Source organism: Manis pentadactyla, chromosome X (assembly GCF_030020395.1).
Source record: "Manis pentadactyla isolate mManPen7 chromosome X, mManPen7.hap1, whole genome shotgun sequence".
In the NCBI taxonomy this organism is placed as follows: Eukaryota; Metazoa; Chordata; class Mammalia; order Pholidota; family Manidae; genus Manis; species Manis pentadactyla.
In genome coordinates, this window is record NC_080038.1 from 53,758,004 (window position 1) to 53,779,100 (window position 21,097).

The following is a 21,097-nucleotide window of genomic DNA, read 5'->3' on the forward strand; positions in this document are numbered from 1 at the left end:
ATTAAAACCACAATGAGATATCACCTCACACCAGGAAGGATCACCACCATCCAAAAGACAAACAACAACAAATGTTGATGAGGTTGCAGAGAAAGGGGAACCCTCCTACACTGCTGGTGGGAATGCAAATTAGTTCAACCATTGTGGAAAGCAATATAGTTTCCTCAAAAAGCTCAAAATAGAAATACCATTTGACCCAGGAAGTCCACTTCTAGGAATTTACCCTTAGAATGCAGCAGCCCAGTTTGAAAAAGACTGATGCACCCCTATGTTTATCACAGCACTATTTACAATAGCCGAGAAATGGAAGCAACCTAAATTTCCATCAACAGATGAATGGATGAAGAAGATGTGGTGCATATACACAATGGAATGTTATTCAGCCATAAGAAGAAAACAAATCCTACCATTTGCAACAACATGGATGGAGCTAGAGGGTATTATGCTCAGTGACATAAGCCAGGCGGTGAAAGACAAGTACCAGATGATTTCACTCATCTGCGGAGTATAAGAACAAAGAAAAACTGAAGGAACAAAACAGCAGCAGAATCACAAAACCCAAGAATGTACTAACGGATACCAAAGGGAAAGGGATTGGGCAGGAGGGTTGGGAACTGCGGGGTAATGGCAGGGAAAAGAAAGGGGGCCTTACAATTAGCATGTATAATGTGGGGGGAGGGCATAGTGAGGGATGTGCAACACAGAGAAGACAATTAGTGATTTTACAGCATCTTACTATGCTGATATACGTGACTATAATCGGGTTTGCAGAGGGGGACTTGGTGAACGGGGGAGTCTAGTAACCATAATGTTGTTCATGTAATTGTAGATTAATGATAATAAAATGAATTAAAAAATATGCTACCCTTGAAACTTTGGTAACCACGTATCTAAAGCCTGAAATGGCAATAAGTACATACCTATTGATAATCACCCTAAATGTAAATGGACTGAACACCCCAATCAAAAGACACAGGGTAATAGAATGGATAGAAATAGAATAACCCATCTATATGTTGCTTACAAGAGACTCACCTCCAACCCAAAGATATACGCAGACTAAAACTGAAGGGATGGAAAAAGATATTTCATGCAAACAAGGGGGAGAAAAAAACATGTGTTACAGTACTTAGACAAAAAAGACTTCAACAAAATAAAAAGAATAGATAAAGAAGGACATTACCTATTGATAAAGGGCTCAGTCTAACAAGAAGATATAACCATTATAAATATCTATGCACCCAATACAGGAGCACGGACATATGTGAAACAAATACTAACAGAATTAAACAGGGAAATAAAATGTAATGCATTCATTTTAGGAGAATTTAACACACCACTCACTCCAAAGGACAGATCAACCATACAGTAAATAAGTAAGAACAGACAGGCACTGAATAACACACTAGAACAGATAGATCTAACTGATATCTACAGAACACTACAACCAAAAGCAACAGGATACACACTCTTCTCAAGTGCAAATGGCACATTTTCCCGAAAAAAACACATACTAGGCCACAAAAAGAACCTCAGTAAATTCAAAAAGACTGAAAATCTACCAACAAACTTCTCAGACCACAAAGGTATAAAATGAGATATAAATTCTACAAAGAAAGCAAAAATGCTGACAAACACATGGAGGCTTAACAACATGCTCCTAAATAATCAATGGATCAATGGCCAAATTAAAATAGAGATCAAGCAATATATGGAAACAAATAACAACAACACAAAGCCCCAACTTCTGTGGGGTGCAGTGGAAGTAGTTTTAAGAGGAAAGTATATAGCAATCCAGGCATATTTAAAGAAGGAAGAACAACCCCAAATAAATAGTCTAAAGTCACAGTTATTGAAACTGGAAAAAGAAGAACAAATGAAGCCCAAAGTCAGCAGAAGGGGGGACATAATAAAGATGAGAGCATAAATAAATAAAATTGAGAATAAAACAATAGAAAGAATCAGTGAAACCAAGAGCTGGTTCTTTGAGAAAATTTAAAAATAGATAAACCCCTTGCCAGACTTATTAAGAGAAAAAGAGAATCTACACATAACAACATAATCAGAAATGAGAAAGGAAAAATCACAATGGACTGCACAGAAGTACAAAGAATTATTAGAGAACACTATGAAAATCTATATGCTACCAAGCTGGAAAACCTAGAAGAAATGGACAACTCCCTAGAAAAATACAACCTTCCAAAACTGACCAAGGAAGAAACAGAATATATAAACAGAACTATTACCAGAAAAGAAATTGAATCACTAATAAAAAATCTACCCAAGAACAAAACGCCTGGGCCAGATACATTCACCACTGAATTTGACCAGACATATTAGAGAAGACATAATACTCATTTTCCTTAAAGTTTCCCAAGAAGTAGAAGGGGAGGGAATACTTCCAAACTCATCTATGAAGCCAGCATCACTCTAATAACAAAACCAGGCAAAGACACCACCAAAAAAGAAAGTTACAGACCAATATCCCTGATGAACATACATGCAAAAATACTCAACAAAATATTCACAAACCGAATTCAAAAATACATCAAGAGGCTCATACACCATGATCAAGTGGGATTCATCTCAGAGATGCAAGGATGGTACAACACTCGAAAATCCATCAACATCACCCACCACATCAACAAAAAGGATAAAAACCACAGATCATCTCCACAGATGCTGAAAAAGCATTTGACAAAATTCAACATTCATTCATGATAAAAACTCTTAACAAAATGGGTTTAGAGGGAAATACCTCAATATAATAAAGACCATATACGACAATCCCACAGCCAACATCATACTTAACAGATTGAAGTGGAAAGCTTTTCACCTAAGATCGGGAACAAGACAGGAATGCCCACTCTCCCCACTGTTATTCAACATAGTACTTGAAGTCCTAGCCATGGCAATCAGACAAAACAAAGAAATACAAGGCATCCAGATTGTTAGAGAAGAGGTCAAACTATCACTATTTGCAGTTTATATGATATTAAATATAAGAAACCCTAAAGACTGCACTCCAAAACTACTAGAACTAATATCTGAATTCAGCAAAGTTGCAGGATACAAAATTAATACACAGAAATCTGTTGCTTTCCTATACACAAATGATGAGCTAGCAGAAAGAGAAATCAGGAAAACAATTCCATTCACAATTGCATCAAAAAGAATAAAATACATAGGAATAAACCTAACCAAGGAAGTGAAAGACCTATACCCTGAAAACTACAAGACACTCTTAAGAGAAATTAAAGAAGACACTAACCAGTGGAAATTCATCCCATGACCTTGGCTAGGAATAATTAATATTGTCAAAACAGTCATCCTGCTTAAAGCAATCTAAAAATTCAATGCAATGTCTATCAAAATACCAACAGCATTCTTCAAGGAAATGGAACAAATAGTTGTAAAATTAATATGGAACTACAAAAGATCCCGAATAGATAAAGCAATCCTGAGAAGGAAGAATAAAGCATGGGGATCTCACTTCCCAACTTCAAGCTCTACTACAAAGCCACAGCAATCAAGACACTTTGGTACTGGTACAAAAACAGACCCACACACCAGTGAAACAGAATAAAGAGTCCAGATAGTAACCCAAACATATATGTTCAATTACTATATGATAAAGGAGCCATGGATATACAGTGGAGAAATGACAGCCTCTTCATTAGCTGATGTTGACCAAACTGGACAGCTACATAGACGAGAATGAAAATGGATCATTGTTTAACCCCATACAGAAGAGTAAATTCGAAATGGATCAAAGACCTGAATGTAAGTCATGAAACCATAAAACTCTTATAAAAAAACAGAGGCAAAAATCTCTTGGACATAAACATGAGCAACTTCTTCATGAACATATCTCCCTGACCAAGGGAAACAAAAGCAAAAATGATCAAGTGGGACTATATCAATCTGAAAAGCTTCTGTAAAGCAAAGGACACCATCAATAGAACAAAAAGGTATCCTACAGTATGGGAGAATATACTCATAAATGACAGATCCGATAGAGGGCTGACATCCAAAATATATAAAAAGCTCACTCACCTCAACAAACAAAAAGCAAATAATCCAATTAAAAAATGGGCAGAGGATCTGAACAGACACTTCTCCAAAGAAGAAATTCAGGTGGCCAACGGGTACGAAAAGATACTCCACATAGCTAATCATCAGAGAAATGCAAATTAAAACCACAATGAGATATCACCTCACACCAGTAAGGATGGCCACCATCCAAAAGACAAAGAACAACAAATGTTGGCAAGGATGTGGAGAAAGGGGATCCCTCCTACACTGCTAGTGGGAATGTATATTAGTTCAACCATTGTGGAAAGCCATATGGAGGTTCCTCAAAAAACTCAAAATAGAAATACCATTTGACCCAGGAATTCCACTCCTAGGAATTTACCCTAAGGATGCAGCAGCCCAGTTTGAAAAGACATATGCACCCCTATGTTTATCGTAACCCTATTTACAATAGCCAGGAAATGGAAGCAACCTAAGTGTCCATCAGTAGATGAATGGATAAAGAAGACGTGGTACATATACACAATGGAATATTACTCAGCCATAAGAAGAAATCAAATCCTACCATTTGCGACAAAATGGATGGAGCTAGAGGGCATTATGCTCAGTGAAATAAGCCAGGTGGAGAAAGACAAGCATCATATGATTTCACTCATATGTGGAGTATAAGAACAAAAAAAAAGCTGAAGGAACAAAACAGCAGCAGACTCACAGAACCCAAGAATGGACTAACAGTTACCAAACGGAAAGGGACTGGGGAGGATAGGTGGGAAGGGAGGGACAAGGAGGAAAAGGGGCATTACAATTTGCACACATAATGTGGGCGGGGGGCACAGGGAAGGCAGTACAACACAGAGAAGATAATTAGTGATTCTACAACATCTTACTATGCTGATGGACAGTGACTGTAATGGAGTATGTTGTGGGGACTTGATGATGGGGTGAGTCTAGTAACTGCAATGATGCTCATGTAATTGTAGATTAAGGTACCAAAATAATAAAAACAAACAAACAAAAATAAACATTGGATTAGTTGTAAGCGTTATACTTAGGAGCAAAATTATTTGAAGAAATCAGTGGTTGCATTAACTACTTTCCTCATTGCCTTTGAAATATTGAAATGTAAAGTTCAACTTTTCTGAGCTTGTAGCTGGATTTGACATCTCACAGTCTGATTTAAATGATTTACATTGCACATTGTGTCCTTTAACTTCCTCCTTTCAGATATTTTATTTCTTTGATTTGCTGAGGGGAGCTAACCCCAAGCCCTTATCAGCCTGTGGTTTATGTGCAGAAGAAAAGAAAGTGAGACATATCAGTGTTACTTAATGGCTGTATCCCAAACAAACACCTCAAAAACTGAGGTATTATTAGATTAAATTAAAATTTTTGCTGCTTCTTAAGCAAACCAGCTAAACGGGAAATACTGGGATGAAGGAGGGGAGAAGGGGGGCATATCTAAAGATTTTTAGATGCAAAAGAGATTTTTACATTACAAATAAATGCAAAACAGATAAAAATCTTCCTGTTTGGGAAATATGTCCTTCCTGACTTCATGTTATGATAATGTACCAGGGTCTCTTTTTTTTGTGGTGTCATTAATCTACACTTATATAAGGAAAATTATGTTTACTAGACTCCCCCCATCACCAAGTTCCCTCCACATACTCCATTGCAGTCATTGTCCATCAACGTAGTAAGATGTTGTAGAATCACTACTTGTCTTCTCTGTGTTGTACAGCTCTTCCCCATGCCTCCCCCCACATCATACATACTTTTAAATCAGGTATTTTTCATTGTTGGGGCAACTACATCCATTTCTATTTCCTTAAACTAATTTTAGATTCCTAGTTATCAGGAGTCATCTTACAGATAAATTTCAGAGCAAAAGTTTTATTTATGTTTTAAAATATGATTGTGATTTTACCACGGAAGGATGGCAGTTGAGGATTCACTACATTTCTAGTCTTCACTTTTCCCCTTCTGCTGATTTCCTGCAGAAATAAAGTTTTTGTCTTTAGAATTTACCTAGAAATTCTGTTCTGATATCAGAGGCGAAATAGAATATCCAGGTTTATTCGGCAAACTGAATGTGAGTCACAGGATTTTAGACTAGCAGTTGGTTTGGGCAGAAGTAACTCTAAAACAATAAGGAAGAGAAACCTGAAATAAGAAGGTTATACAATTTTACAGTACTTTTTAAAATAGCTGCTTGTGTTATAAAATGATTTTTTTTGTACAATGGGGAGCATCTGTCATAATTTCATTGGTTTTTCAGGGAATGAATAACAACAGCTTTTTTACACTTAGAAATATGCAAAATCTAGTGTATTTACATTTCTTGTTCATATACTTACACATGTATTCAAGATAGGTTTCTGTAAAGGATTTCTACTTATGTACTGTGGGATTATGAAAGTAATGAGACTGATATCACATTTGCTTGTTGGTGGTTCACTCATCATTAAATAATTGCTTACTCTAGGCTTAACTACTTGCTAGGCTCACAGTGCTGGGAACTCAGATTTTTTAAAAAGCAAGATTACTATATATCTTAGAAGTTATTTGGTACAGAAAACATATAAACAATTATAGTGTGCTGTAATAAGTGCTCTAAGAGATATTTCTAAACTGTAACAATGAGAAAATGAAGGGATGGGGTGGGCAGTTATAGAGGGAATTTCATTTTAGAAGAATCTTAATGGATCACCATGAGATATCTAGTGTCATAATCAACTCAGTGGATAGAAATCTTTAACTGCTTCTCCCAAGAAAAGCTAAGGGACCCAATGTAAACAACTACCCATTAAGCACTTACTGTATTCCAGGCATTGTGTTAAGTATTTTATATGTTTTATATATACTTTCGTTCTCATCCTATGAATTTTTTATTACATCTATTTTTTTGGATAGGGAATCTGAGCCTCAGAGAGTGTAAGTAATTTTCCCAAATTTACCCAGACAGTAAATGACAGAGGTGGGATTCAAACTCAGATATGCTCAAAGCTACAATGTAATGTCTCAAAAAGGACAAGGAAGTTGGGTGTAGGTAGAGCAAAAGACGACATTGCAGACAGAAAGAATCAAAAGTTTAAGGCATATGGATATGAAAAAGTGAATAAGGCTGCTGAACTGGTTTTAGATTCAGTGTGGCTAAAGTTTAGAATCATTCTGAGGGTACCAAAGGTAGGAATGAAAGCCCAAGAACAAAGCAAAGATAAAATTGTGGAACTTTTCCTGTACTGCACTTATTATGTTTGAACTTCTTCCTGAGGACTTTGAGAAGCCTTTGACAGTATTTGTGCAAGGAGGGTCATAATCAGTTTTACATTTGAGAAAAATTATTCTAGTTGTAATATGAAGGGTAAGTTAGTGAGTGGAGACTAAAAGAAATAGTGAGGAATTATAGTGGAGTGTGTATCTTCTTATTTCTCTGAGAAATGGGGATTGCAATAGTATTTTCCTCATTGGATTATTAGAAATATTAACTAAGTTACCACGTGAACAGGGAACAGAAAAGGACTGACATATTGTAGATGCTTCATAAATGTTAGCTATTGCTATTATTTATATTATCACTACTATTGTTATTATATGATGTAAAAGAGTAGGAAACCATTTGATTAAAAAATTAACTGAAATTTTCAAGTTTAATATAAAAATATGAGGAAAAGGCTAACCTTAGTTGGGACTTGAATTGGTCTTGAAGTCAAGACAGTGGAATAAGGCTTTGCAGAAGGATAAAAGGTAAACAAAAATGAATATATCATGGGCAGATGAAATTGACTACACCATTTTTGTACATGTAAAGAAGAATTGAAAGAGTAGTTGAAAGAGTAGTTAAGAACATGGACACTGATGTCCTACTACTTGAGTTTGAATACCAGCTCAGCCACTTATTAGTTCTATGTTGGGTAAGCTGTCTACCAGTTTTCTCACTGGCAAAATGGGATAATGATAGTACCCACTTCACTGTCTAAGAACAAGGCTGGCACATAGTAAGTCCTATGTAGTGTTAGGTATTGTTATCATTAAAGAGAGAAAAGGAATAGCTTATAGATAGCTTTGAACTCCAGGGTAAATGGTTTTGATTTTATCCATAGGCAAACTGGAAACACTGAATATTTCTATACAGAGAAGAAGGTGATATTATAACTGATCTGGTAACAGTATATAGGATGTTTTGAGGAGGGTAGATGGTAGTTGTGAATGGATCACAACCAGAGATGGACAGGTAAATATGGAGATAAATTGGTGCAAAATGAAGAACAGGAAGCTGCAATGATAAAAATGTGTATGTAAGAGACGTGATAATGTCTAGGTTAGTAAATATTTCAACTAGAAATATGAATGAAGAAGATGAATGTCAATAAGATGATCTTAAATTTCTAGGGTTTCTAAATTTCGAGGTTGGATGATGGAAAATTGCAGTACCACTGACTGGAAAAAAAAAGTCAGAAAATGTGACCAACATGTTTAGATTGGAAAAATAGAGCAGAAATAATTAATAACAACTTAAATTTTACAAAACACCTTCACATGAGCATGGTTTTGAATAGCCGAATTCAAGGTGCTTTCAGGATATTCAGTAAGTAGAGGGCCAGGATTTGGGAATCATACATATAAAGGTAATAGTTTAAACAGCTTAAGAGGATGAGTTCTCTGAGGGAGAGATTGGAGACTGAAGAACACATTTCTGAGGCTTGCACATTCACTATTTAGGATGATTTGAGAAGGGAGAGAAGACAGTGACAGAGATGAAATTGGAAAGGATCACGAGGTAAGAAGAGACTCAGGAATGTCTAAGACTACCATGCCTAAGGGAGGGAAGATTTTTCATGAAGAAGTATGACCAATGATGTTGAATGCTGCAGAGATAAAAGAGAACAGGGAGTAAAAAAAGGTGATGAGTATGCCATATTTCATGTTGGAAACAGTGGTTCTAGTAAGGTGGTAGGGGAAGGAGTTAGAATGTAAGAGGTAAGGAATGATTGAACAGGGAGAATGTTGTGAGTTATGGTCTTACAATGGTTGCCTATATTCTTTATTTTATAAAAATTTTCTAATAATGCAATGAGGTATCACTTTACACCCAATAGAGTGGAAAACAATTAGAAGTCTAGATAGTGCCAAATCATGGTATGAATGTGATGATTAAGTAGGAATATAGACAAGAGACGTTTTAGAGAGCATTTAGAGAGCATTTTAGAGAGCATTACTTAGTCAAATTAGGTATATGTATATCATTGCTAGATATATAGTCTAAAGATGTTCTTTCATACAGCTATAGAGGCCATGTACAAGAGTGTAAGTTGGAGTAGAGACTTAGAAGCACTCTGGAAGCCATTTTCTGGGAGGGTGTAAAATATGGTGAATGCATACCACAGGTTATTATGCCACAATTAGAAACAGGGAATTAAATATACACATAGTAACATGCAGGGATATGAGTAATAGAGAGATGAGAGTGAAAAAATATAATTGAAAACTGAAATATATAATACAATGACATATATATCTATTTAAAACAACAAAACCCATTTTTCAAGAATATATACACAAAGATACATACTAAACATATCAGGGACAGAAATGAGAATGGAATGCTAGGATAAAATAGAATAACCAAATAAACATGACAAAACAGTGGTTCATGCAAGGACTGTGATAACATGCCATGAATTGAGGTGTATGATCATTTGATACATTCTATATTCTGAAGAACATTAAATAAGCTTTGCAAACCCAAGTTATGTACAACTTTTTGTGCTGCCATTCTTAGATTAGAAATAGTTAATTAGCAAAAAAAATAGTTGATTTGATTTTCTTGGTATGTAGTTCACATGAATGAAGAAAATTAGTGATTATAAATAGAACCTTCATACTGTAAACTTTAGAACCACTGTTGTTTACTTCCACAAATCAATATAGCCATGCTGGAGAAATCATGTTGTACTAAACCAAGTGAGGATTTCAGTCATCTCCCTGAGATTATTGAACTCCATGTAGGTGGACAGGTATACATCACCCACTGTCCTACTTTGGACAACATTCCTGGATCCCTGCTCTGGGAAATGTTCAGAGAAAATAATCCTTCTCCCTTATCCAGGACAGCAAAGGAAAATTCTTTGTAGACCAAGATGGTTTCCTCTTCTTCTATATACTAGACTACATGAGAGACCAGCAGCTAGTGTTTCCTGACCACTTTCTGGAGTGGGGCTGGCCCCAGAGAGAAGCAGAACACTTCAAATTACCAGATCTGGTCAAGATGTTGACTCCTAAAATCAAGAAACTCAATTCAGTAGCCAATAATCTATGCCAAAGTGATCTAGAAGAGCTATCGCCCAACATTGACACCACATGTAATCTCTCTTCAAGTTAATACCATCCAAGTTAGTGGTCCTGATAATCCCCGCCACCAGCTTATAAGGAAAACACTGGTTCTGAACTCAAAAAGGCAGCTTTCATCAATATTGGCTATCAAGTCTCCTATACTTAGTCGGGATATCCAAACAGATACCAGATCCTGCTGCATCACTCAAGTCAAGGTGTGTGGTAAGATATCATTGGCCAAAGAAGTGTTGGGTGATACAGTTGCTTTATCCTTCTATTTTTTATTAAGGTATCATAGATATACAATCTTATGAAAGTTTCATTTGAGCAACATTGTGGTTTCAACATTCACCCATATAATCAAGTCCCCCCATACCCTATTGCAGTCAAAGTCCATCAGCATAGTAAGATGCTATAGAGACACTACTTGTCTTCTCCATACTATACTGACTTCCCCATGACCCACCTGCATTATATGTGCTAATCATGATGCCCCTTAACCCCCTTCTCCTTCTCTCCCCATCCACTCTCCCCAACCCCATTGATAACTGCTTGTCCCTTCTTGGAGTCTGTGAGTCTGCTCCTATTTTGTTCCTTCAGTTTTGCTTTGTTGTTACACTCCACATATGAGTAAAATCATTTGTACTTGTCTTTCTCCACCTGGCTTATGTCAATGATCATAATACCCTCTAGCTTCATCCATGTTGTTGCAAATGGTAGGATCTGTTTCTTTCTTATGGCTGTATAGTACTCCATTGTGTATATGTACCACATCTTCTTTATCCATTCATCTATTGATGGACACTTAGATTGCTTCCATATCTTGGCTATTGTAAATAGTGCTGTGACAAACATAGGGGTACATATGTCTTTTTGATTTAGGGATCTTGTTTTCTTAAGATAAAGTCCTAGGAGAGGAATTACTGGGTCAAATAGTATTTCTATTTTTAGTTTTTTGAGGAACCTCCATATTGATTTCAACAATGGTGGAACTAATTTACATTCCCACCAGAAATGTAGGAGGGTGACTCTTTCTCTGCATCTTCATGGGCATTTGTTGTTCCTTGTCTTTGGATGTCAGCCATCCTAACTGGTGTGAGGTGATATCTCATTGTGGTTTTAATTTGCACTTCACTAATAATTAACAATGTGGAGCATGTTTTCATGGGCCTGTTGGCCATCTGCATTTCTTCTTTTGAGAAGTGTCTGTTCAGATCCTCTGCCCAGTTGTAATTAGGTTATTTGCTTTTTGGGTGTTGAAGTGTGTGAAATCTTTATATATTTTGGATGTGAACCACTTATCAGATATGTCATTTATGAATGTATTCTTCCATAGAATAGGATGCCTTTTTGTTCTGCTGATGGTGTCCTTTGCTGTAAGAAGGTTTTAGGTTAATGCAGTGCCATTTGATCATTTTTGCTTTTGTTTCCCATGCCTGAGGAGATGTGTTCAGGAAAAGTTGCTCATGTATATTCAACAGATTTTTGCCTATGACTTCTAAGACTTTTACAGTCTCATGACTTACATACAGGTCTTTGATCCATTTTGACTTTACTTTTGTGTATAGAGTTAGACAATAATCAAGTTTCATTCTCTAACATGTAGCTGTTCAGGTTTGCCAACACCAGTTGTTGAAGAGGCTGTCAGTTACCCATTGTATATCCATGGCTCCTTTATCATATATTAATAGACAGTATGTGCTTGGGTTTATATATTGGCTCTCTATTCTGTTCCATTGATCTATGGGTCTGTTCTTGTGCCAGTGCCAAATTGTTTTGATTACTGTAGATTCACAGTAAAGCTTGAAGTTGGGGAGTGTAACCCCCACCCCAGCTTTATTCTTCATTCTCAAGGTTGCTTTGGCAATTCAGGGTCTTCAGTGGTTCCATTTGAATTTTAGAACTATTTATTCTAGTTAATGGAGCAATGCTGTTGATATTTGATAGGGATTGCATTGAATCTGTAGATTGCTTTTGGCAGGATGGCCATTTTGACAGTATAAATTCTTCCTATCCACGACCAAGGGATATATTTCTATTTATTGGTGTCCATTTAAATTTCCCTCATGAGTGTTTTGTGGTTTTCAGGGTATAGGTTTTCACCTCCTTGTTAAGTTTATACCTAGGTATTTTATTCTTTTGATTCAAATGTAAGTGGAGTTGTTTTCCTGATTTCTCTATCTGTTAGGTCATCATTAGTATATAGGTATGCAACAGATTTCTGTGCATTAATTTTTATAACCTGTAGCTTTCCTGAATTCAGTTATTAGTTCTTGTAGTTTGGGAATGGATTCTTTGGGGCTTTTATGTACAATATAATGTCATCTGCAAACTGTGACAGTTTAACTTCTTCCTTACCAATATGGATGTCTTTTATTTATTTTTGTTGTCTGATTGCCATGGCTAGGATCTCCAGTAGTATGTTGAATAAAAGTGAAGAGAGTGGGAAACCTTGTCTTAGTCATGAACTTAGAGGAAAGGCTTTCAGCTTTTTGCTGTTAAGTATGATGTTGGCTGTGGGTTTATCATACATGGCCTTTATTATGTTGAGGTACTTGCCCTCTATACCCCTTTTGTTGAGAGTTTTCATCATGAATGGATGTTGAACTTTGTCAAATGCTTTTTCAGCATCTATTGAGATAATCATGTGGTTTTTGTCTTTTTGTTAATGTAATGTATGATGTTGATGAATTTTTGAATATTGTGCCATCCTTGCATCCCTGGAATAAATCCTACTTAATCATGATGGATGATCTTTTTGATATATTTTTAAATTTGATTTGCTAATTTTTTTTTAGTATTTTTGCATCTATATTAATCACGGATATTGGTGTGTAATTTTCTCTTTTTGTGGTGTCTTTGGTTTTGGTATTAGAGTTCTGCTGTCCTCATAGAATGCATTTGGAACTACTCCTTCCTCTTCTACTTTTTGGAAAAGTTTAAGGTAGATGTGCATTAGATCTTCTCTATATGTTTGACAGAATTCAGTGTTGATGCCATCTGGTCCAGGGGTTTTTTTCTTAGGTAGTTTTTTTTAAACCAATTCAATTTGATTGCTGGTAATTGTTCTTTTCAGAGTTTCTGTGTCTTCCTGGGTCAGCCTTCAAAGGTTGTATTTTTCTAGAAAGTTTTCCATTTCTTCTGGGTCATCCAACTTGTTGGCATATAATTTTTCATAGTCTCTAATAATTATTCATATTTCCATGGTGTGTGTCGTGATTTTTCTTTTTTTATTTCTGATTCTGTTATGTGTGTAGACTCTTTTTTTCCTGATAAGTCTGGCTAGGGGTTTATCTATTTTGTTTATTTTCTCAAAGAACCAGCTCCTAGTTTCATTGATTCTTTCTACTGTTTTACTCTTCTCAATTTTTATTTCTGCTCTGATGTTTATTATGCCCCATCTTCTACTAACGTTAGGTCTCATTTATTATTTGTCTAGTTCATTAATTATGAGTTTAGACTGTTCATATGGGATTGTTCTTCTTTCCTGATGTAGGCCTGTATTTCAATATACTTCCCATAGCACGGCCTTTGCTGTGTCCCATAGATTTTGTGGTGTTGAATTGTTATTGTCATTTGTCTTCATATATTGCTCAATCTCTATTTTTATTTGGTCATAGATCCATTGATTATTTAGGAGCATGTTGTTAAGCCTCCATGTGTTTGTGGACATTTTTGTTTTCTTTGCATAATTTATTTCTAGTTTCATACCTTTGTGGTCTGAGAAGCTGGTTTTCACAAATTCAATCCTGGATTTATGGAGGCCCTTTTTGTGACATAGTATGTGACCTATTCTGGAAAGTGTGCAATGTGCAAGTGAGAAGAATGTGTATCCTTCTACTTGGGTGGAGTGTTCTGTAGATGTCTGTTAGGTATATCTGTTCTAATGTATTGTTCAATTCCTCCATCTCCTTACTTATTTACTGTCTGGTTGATCTGTCCTTGGGTTGAGTGGTGTGTTGAATTCTCCTAAAATGACTGCATTGCATTGTATTTCCAGCTTTAGTTCTGTTAGTATTTGTTTCAAATATTTATGTGCCCCTATGTTGGGTGCATCAATATTTATAATGATTATATCCTCTTTTTGAACTGACCCCTTTACCATTATTTAATGTCCTTATTTGTCTCTTGTTACTTTCTCAGTTTTGAAGTCTATTTTCTCTGATACAAGCATTGCAATTACTACTTTTTCTCCCTATTATTTGCATGGAATATCATTTCCATCCCTTCACTTTTAGTCTGTGTATGTCTTTAAGTTTGAAGTCTCTTGTAGGCAGCATATGGATTCATCTTGGTTTTTTATCCATTCTGTAACTCTATGTCTTTTGATTGGTGCATGTGTCCATTTATATTTAGGGTAATTACTAATAGATATATACTTACTATCATTGCAGGCTTTATATTCATGGTTACCAAAGGTTCACGGGCAATTTCTTTACTATCTAAGTCTAACTTAACTTGCTTATTATGCTATTTCAAACACAATCTAAAGGTTCTTTTTTTCTCCCTTCCTTTTCTTTCTCCTCCACTCTTTATATATTAAGTGTCATATTCTGTACTGTTTCCCCTGATTGACTTTGTGGGTAGTTGATTTAATTTTACATTTCATTAGTAACTAATTATTCTAATTCCTTTACTGTGGTTTTATTTTCTCTTATGATAGCTATTTAGCCCTAGAAGCACTTCCATTTAGAGCGGTCCCTTTAAAATACACTGTAGAGACTTTATGGGATGTAAATTCCATCAACTTTGCTTATCTGGGAATTTTTAATCCCTGCTTCAAATTTAAATGATAATCTTCCTAGGTAGAGTATTCTTAGTTCAAGGCCCTTCTGCTTCATTGCATTAAATATGTAATGCCACTCCCTTCTGGCCTGTAAGATTTCTGCTGAGAAGTCTGCTGATAACCTGACAGGTTTTCCTTTGTATGTGATCTTTTTTCTCTCTCTGAATGCTTTTAATATTTTCTGTTTGCAGGTGCTCTTAATGAGAGCAGAAACCCTAAACATCCTCCTGAGCAGTATACTTCTCTATTTTACTTCACATTCAACTTTCTGGAACAAGCCTTTGACAAACTAGCTGATATTAGCCTCCATATGGTAGCATGCAACTCCACTGGCACCTGCATGGTCACCCATGAAGAGACAGATAGATGACAAGATCTGAACCTCTTCTACAGAATATGTTTTCTGCCATGAATGACACTAAAAAAAGAAATTCGACCAGTAAACACAAACTAAAAAATCCAACTCTCTCCCTTCTTTCTTCCTGGACAACTATCTCTTTTAGAAATAAACATTACCTTTAGTTCTAACAATGACACACCTTTCACCATAACCAGATGAACCTTCTTTGGTATTTTCTTACACATCATATCATTCCATCTGGCTTTCAACCTGCCTTGGATGTCATTTCAGGACAAGGACTCAATGTGTAAGCATATGTACATGCACATCACTGTAGATAGTGGAGATATTTTTTTGAATCACTGCAGTTATATAATGCCACAAGATTTAATTAGTTGAAGATGCTATGTTATGATTCCGAAAATAGTTCTCAGCACCACATCTTGGACTTGCTTATATGTCTTTCATTTTTACTCATATGAGGAAAGCCCTGTATATACTTATTCTGAACTAGAGAACCCTAGAGTATATGTGAATATGCTTTATAAACTGTTATTGCTATTGTTCTCATCTGGACTCAGTGGAAGAAAGTGGCAGGAGTCCTTCAACAGATTATAGAAAGGTCAATCAATTCTAAAATTATTAATTATTCTTATCAGAAGGTGAATGATAAGAGAGAAGTCAACACAAGTAATTATTTCCAAAAATAAAAGGCTTAGCACTTTGTGGATAAAACGAGAGTTCCTGTTGCCAGGATTCCGACCTGGCCCTGGTTGGCTAGCTCACTGCACACCTGTGGGCAATACATGGCTGATGACTCCATATAAAGACATCTGCCCAGTGTTCTGGGTGTGACATCTGCAAGGCTGCAGGAAAGCAGAGCAGAGGGTGGAGTGGTGGCAGCACCAAGGACAGAAGCCCAGAGGATGGCTGTGTGGGACAATTGTCCAGAGAGGCCCAGAGGACGTCTGTGCAGGCAGAGAGGCCCAGAGGATGGCTGTGCAGGCAGAGAGCCCTGGAGGATGGCTGTGTGGGCAGAGGGGCCCAGAAAACAGCTGTGTGGGATGGCTGTGCAGGCAGAGAGGCATAGAGGATGGCTGTGTGGACAGAGGGACCCAGAGGATGGCTGTGTGGGCAGATGAACCCAGAGGCAGAGACCGGCTTGCTGCATGCAGACTCGCTGTGAGTGAACGAGATTTTAGTGACTGACCTGCCACCTGGAGATAGTTAGGTATAACCTTTTCAACCCAAGAACATTTTGCTGTCAATTTCTTTGGTCACATTGAATCCATAGAGAGCTTGCCTGGGGCTAAAACCCATTGGCAAGACAATTGGTGAAAGATGGCATGGTTCATTGTTGACTAAGGAAAAAGACAGGCTGCTCTTATGGGAGGGGTGCTTCAGTGTGCTGCACCTGTGAATGGGTATGTGGTCTGAGGTGGCTTGCCTCCTAGAGGACTGGGCCCCACCCCATTGCTGGAAACAAGTGGAGGTGACACCTAAGGCAGTAGGGGTGGCTCTTGGTATAGTAAGCAGATCCTTTGATAGGCAGAGTGCCCGGGAGGCAGTGGAGACTGTGGGTTGGCTGCTGCTCACAGAATTAAAAACGTCTACAGAGGAGATCCAAGAAATGGCAGCACAAGATCACGAGCTGCAAACTTCTGTGGATTCCCTGAGGAAGGAGATGACATTGATGCAAGAGGAGGCAGCAGGAGAGTGCTGGCAGCTAGGTGCCACTGGAGATGAGATGGCAGTGCTTCCAGGTGTTCTGAAAGAGGAAGAGGCCTTCAAGGAAAAAGACGAACTCCTGAAGGAAGCACAGCCAGAGGTGGCATGAGAATGTAAGCTGTGAAGAATTGAGCCAAAGGTAAGAGAGCTGCTGAAGGAGGAGCCAAAATGGCAGCGTGAGTAGGGCAACAGAAATCTCCCCCCAAAACCACATATATTTTTGAAAATACAACAAATACAACTATTCATAAAAGAGAGACCAGAGGATACAGCACAACAGCCAGGCTACATCTACATCTGTGAGAACTCAGCACCTCATGAAGGGTGTAAGATAAAAGCTGTGGCATGGTGGGACCCGAGTGCTCCCCCCACCCCAGCTCCCTGGCAGGAGGAAAGGAGCTGGAGTGGGGAGGGAGTGGAAGCCCAGGACTGCTAAATAACCAGCCCTAGTAATCTGCACTGGGAGCACAGACACACATTGCATGGTGCGCTGGATATTAAGAGAAACAGAAAAGTAAAATCTGGATTGGAGCCAAGATGGCGGTGTGAGTAGAGCAGCGGAAATCTCCTCCCAAAACCACATATATCTATGAAAACATAACAAAGACAACTCTTCCTAGAATAAAGACCAGAAGACACAGGACACCATCCAGACCACATCCACACCTGCGAGAATCCAGTGCCTCATAAAGGGGGTAAGATACAAGCCCCAGCCCCGCGGGACCCGAGCGCCCCTCACCCCAGCTCCCTGTGGGAGAAGAGTAGGCAGAGCAGGAGGGAGACGGAGCACAGGACTGCTGAACACCCAGCCCCAGCCATCTGGGACAGACCGAAGACAAAGTGCATGCGCGGGAGGCCCTGGATACTAGGGAAACAGGGCAGCAAGAACAGTGAGCGGGTACTGGAGGCCTGGCGCCGGAGGACATAAGAAAAGCAAGCAGCCATTTTTTTTTTTTTGCTGTTTTGTTTGGCGAGCGCTTTTTGGAAGTCTTAAAGAGATAGGGACCCCAACTCTAGGGAAACAGGGCAGCAAGACCGGTGAGCAGATGCCTGAGGCTGGCGCCGGAGAATAAAGAAAAACGAGCAGCCATTTTTTTTTTTTTTACAAATTTTTTTTTTTGTGGTCGTTGTTTTGTTTAGGCGGGTGCTTTTTGGAAGTCTTAAAGGGGCAGGGCGGGACACTTAATCCAGAGATAGAGAATCTGGGGATCTCTGGTCACACTAATCCCCTGGGCTGCAGGGAGCTCAGAGGCCCCTTACGGAGATAAATAGCCTCCAGGCCACTCCTCCTCCAAAGGGAATCCACCATTTTGGAGCAGAGGCCCGAGCCAGGCCATGCCCACAGCAACAGCAGAGATAAACTCCATAGCAGCCGGGCAGGAAGCATAAGCCCTGTCTGCAAGCAGCTACCCAGCACAAGCCACTAGAGGTCGCTGTTCTCCCAGGAGAGGAGGGCCACAAACAAACAAGAAGGGAAGTTATTCCAGCCGTCACTCGTCCCAGCTCTGCAAACTATTCCTATCACCATGAAAAGGCAAAACTACAGGCAGACAAAGATCACAGAGACAACACCAGAGAAGGAGACAGACCTAAACAGTCTTCCAGACAAAGAATTCAAAATAAGAATCATAAACATGCTGACAGAGATGCAGAGAAATACGCAAGAGATAAGGGATGAAGTCCGGAAGGAGATCACAGATGTCAGAAAGGAGATCGCAGAAATGAAACAAACTCTGGAAGGGTTTATAAGCAGAATGGATAGGATTCAAGAGGCCACTGATGGAATTGAAACCAGAGAACAGGAACGCATAGAAGCTGACATAAAGAGAGATAAAAGGATCTACAGGAATGAAACAATGTTAAGAGAACTGTGTGACCAATCCAAAAGGAACAATATCCATATTATAGAGGTACCAGAAGAAGAAGAGAGAGGAAAAGTGATGGAAAGTATCTTGGAAGAAATAATTGCTGAAAACTTCCCCAAACTGGGGAAGGAAATCATCGAACAGACCACGGAAATACACAGAACCCCCAACAGAAAGGATACAAGGAATACAACACCAAGACACATAATAATTAAAATGGGAAAGATCAAGGACAAGGAAAGAGTTTTAAAGGCAGCTAGAGAGAAAAAGGTCACCTATAAAGGAAAACCCATCAGGCTAACATCAGACTTCTCAACAGAAACCTTACAGGCCAGAAGAGAATGGCATGATATATTAAATGCAATGAAACAGAAGGGCCTTGAACCAAGAATACTGTATCCATGACTATCATTAAAATATGATGGTGGGATTAAACAATTCCCAGACAAACAAAAGCTCAGGGAATTTGCTTCCCACAAACCACCTCCACAGGACACCATACAGGGACTGTTCTAGATGGGAGCACTCCTAGAAAGAGTACAGAACAAAACACCCAACTTATGAAGAATCGAGGAGGAGGAATAAGAAGGGAGAGAAGAAAAGAATCTCCAGACAGTGTATATAACAGCTCAATAAGCGAGATAACTTAGGCAGTAAGATACTAAAGAGGCTAACCTTGAACCTTTGGTAACCACGAATTTAAAGCCTGTAATGGCAATAAGTACATATCCTTCAATAGTCACCCTAAATGTTAATGGACTGAATGCACCAATCAAAAGACACAGAGTAATAGAATGGATAAAAAAGCAAGACCCATCTATATGCTGCTTACAAGAAACTCACCTCAAACCCAAAGATATGTACAGACTAAAAGTCAAGGGATGGAAAAACATATTTCAGGCAAACAACAGCGAGAAGAAAGCAGGGGTTGCAGTACTAATATCAGACAAAATAGACTTCAAAACAAAGAAAGTAACAAGAGAAAAAGAGGACACTACATAATGATAAAGGGCTCAGTCCAACAAGAGGATATAACCATTCTAAATGTATATGTACCCAACACAGGAGCACCAGCATATGTGAAACAAATACTAACAGAACTAAAGGGGGAAATAGACTGCAATGCATTCATCCTAGGACATGTCAACACACCACTCACCCCAAAGGATAGATCCACTGGGCAGAAATTAAGTAAGGACGCTGAAGCACTGAGAAACACAGTAGAGCAGATGGACCTAATAGACATCTATAGAACTCTACATAAAAAAGCAACAGAATATACATTCTTTTCAAGTGCACATGGAACATTCTCCAGAATAGACCACATACTAGGCCACAAAAAGAGCCTCAGCAAATTCCAAAAGATTGAAATTCTACCAACCAACTTTTCAGACCACAAAGGCATAAAACTAGAAATAAACTGTACAAAGAAAGCAAAAAGGCTCACAAACACATGGAGGCTAAACAACACACTCCTAAATAATCAATGGATCAATGAACAAATCAAAATGGAGATCCAGCAATATATGGAAACAAATGACCACAACAACACTAAGCCCCAACTTCTGTGGGACACAGCAAAAGCAGTCTTAAGAGGAAAGTATATAGCAATCCAAGCATATTTATAAAAGGAAGAACAATCCCAAATGAATGGTCTAGTGTCACAATTATCGAAATTGGAAAAAGAAGAACAAATGAGGCCTAAGGTCAGCAGAAGGAGGGACATAATAAAGATCAGAGAAGAAATAAATAAAATTTAGAAGAATAAAACAATAGCAAATATCAATGAAACCAAGAGCTGGTTCTTCGAGAAAATATACAAAATAGATAAACCTCTAGCCAGACTTATTAAGAGAAAAAGAGAGTCAACACCAATCAACAGAATCAGAAAAGAGAAAGGAAAAATCACGATGGACCCCAGACAAATACAAAGAATTATTAGAGAATACTATGAAAACCTATATGCTAACAAGCTGGGAAACATAGGAGAAATGGACAACTTCCTAGAAA

General features: G+C 38.0%; 1 pseudogene; it reads left to right on the plus strand.

Annotated features, from left to right (window-relative positions):
- The first annotated feature begins 9,303 nt into the window (after positions 1 to 9,303).
- On the plus strand, positions 9,304 to 15,570 carry LOC130681783 (BTB/POZ domain-containing protein KCTD12-like; annotated as a pseudogene).
- Positions 15,571 to 21,097: the final 5,527 nt, after the last annotated feature.